The sequence below is a fragment of the Mandrillus leucophaeus genome, unplaced genomic scaffold (genome assembly GCF_000951045.1).
Source record: "Mandrillus leucophaeus isolate KB7577 unplaced genomic scaffold, Mleu.le_1.0 Scaffold276, whole genome shotgun sequence".
Taxonomy (NCBI): domain Eukaryota; kingdom Metazoa; phylum Chordata; class Mammalia; order Primates; family Cercopithecidae; genus Mandrillus; species Mandrillus leucophaeus.
In genome coordinates this window covers 21283-23245 of record NW_012102876.1, presented here as the reverse complement: position 1 = coordinate 23245, position 1963 = coordinate 21283, and the positions used below count along the sequence as shown (strand labels likewise).

General features: G+C 56.9%; 1 pseudogene; it reads left to right on the top strand.

Annotated features, from left to right (window-relative positions):
- Nucleotides 1-133: 133 nt before the first annotated feature.
- On the top strand, nucleotides 134-1151 carry LOC105543152 (annotated as a pseudogene).
- Nucleotides 1152-1963: the final 812 nt, after the last annotated feature.

The window sequence follows — 1963 nt, the reverse complement described above, 5'->3', positions numbered from 1 at the left end:
GAGGGCTTTGAAGTTTTCATGTCTGATGACGGTCAGCGACCCCTCTCAGTAGGCACTGAAGACCAGCAGAGTCACAGACCCCAGGAGAGATGTTGTCAGACTGACACAGAGGCATCACGGAATTAAAAAGAAAATGAGGAAAGCTGCTGAGCATCTGTTCAGGACTTCCCCGCGCTGTTTTACTAAAGAGGCCGTTCGGTCCCTATCAGGGCACACTATCATCACCAACTACTTGTTGAACTTATGTCCCGGGTCTTGACCTGGAAAGGAAAGACGCGTTCGCGTTCACCGCCCTGATGAAAGGGGCCAGGGAGGGTCGAACGGATCGCATCCAACCCCTTAGCTAGCAGGGGCGGGTGTCCACGCGAGGGCCCCCGCCTTGGGATGCTGCCACAGGAGTGAGCACTTACACGTCCGCCTCATGCAGTGGCTCCTGGAGCGCCCCTACTGGGAGCGGTTCAGGGAAAAGTACCAGCTTGAGCTGCCTCCGCTCCCAGAGAGGGCGCAGAAGCCCTAGGGCTCCAAGAACCGCCTCCAGATGCTCACGTACTGGAGGTGTCCGCGCTGACGCCGCGCTCCGTGCGGGGTCCGGAGGACCGGGGCGCCCTGGATCACATGGTCGGGATGACCACGAGCCTCTAACAGCCCTGCGGTGGCCATAGCGTGCCAGACCGTGTGCTCCGAGAGCACTCCGTGCGTGGGGAAGAGACGGCTGGCGGTGCAGGAAATCCTGGCGGCGCGGGGAGAGGGGATGCAGGTGCAGGAGGCGAGCGAAGGGGACCGCCAAGGACAGCGTAGGAGGCTCGTCCGGGCGGCCGTGGGCTCGCGGGACGGCTCCCTGAGAGCAGGACTCCGACCTGCAGTGCTGCCGGGGTCCTGGGGCCCCGAAGCGCCCGCCTCACGGAAGGCCAGCTTCCTGCTCCTGCAGCGCATGCAACAGAGGAGCGTGTGACCTGGCGTGGTTGTGCCCGGGGTCGGCGACAGCAAGGCGCCCGCGCCCACCTTCTAGTACCCGCGGCCGGCGCGGAAGGGCAGCACCAAGCACAGCGGCCACCTGTGGCTCCCCCAAGTGGAGGTACAAGGAGGCCAAGGAGAAGCGCCACGTCAAGGCGCAGGAGAGGATCCTGCCGCCCTGGAAGAAGAGGAAGTGAGGGCCGGCGAGTGCCTGGCGCGGGCTTCGAGGTCAGGGTAGGACCGAGGGACTGAACGCCATGGCTGCTCCCTGGACCTGGGGGCCTCGCGGGGTTCCAGGCTGTCTCTCTAGGATGCTCCCAGCAGGGGGGATGGAGGAGCCACATCGATTCGCTTGACTTTAGCTCCTCTACCAATCAGTACACCTAGCGGGCATGTTGCCTAAAAGGCTCCCTTAGAGAACCTCAATTAAGATTTTTTTAAAAGATCAATTTATTCCGCTGGGCGCTCTGGCTCACGCTTGTAATCTCAGCACTTTGAGAGCACGAGGCGGGTGGATCACCTGGGGTCGGGAGTTTGAGACCAGCCTGACCAACGTGGAGAAACCCTTCTCTACTAAAAATACAAAAGTAGCAGGGCCTGGTGGCACATGCTTGTAATCCCATCTATTCGGGGGCTGATGCAGGAGAATCGCTTGAACCCCAGAGGCGGAGGTCGTGGTGAGCCAAGATCGTGCCATTGCACTCCGGCATGGGCAACAAAAATGAAACTACATCTCAAATTACTTACTTACTTAATTTAATTAAAACAATTTATTAAAAGAGTTTTCTGTGTAATTTGTATTTTTAATCACTATTTATCCAATTTGCCAAGTTTTGCAAGTGATAGGGCCCCTCGTACCCAAGGCAATTTTAATACACTTGCCTGAAGACCTTTTGTTTAAAATACTCTTTCTAGCAAAAAATATTTATAGTATCTGTAAGAGTTTACACAGAAATCATGGGATTCTCTCTTTTTTGGCTGTTTTTTTGGTCTTCTCATCGTGGGTGCA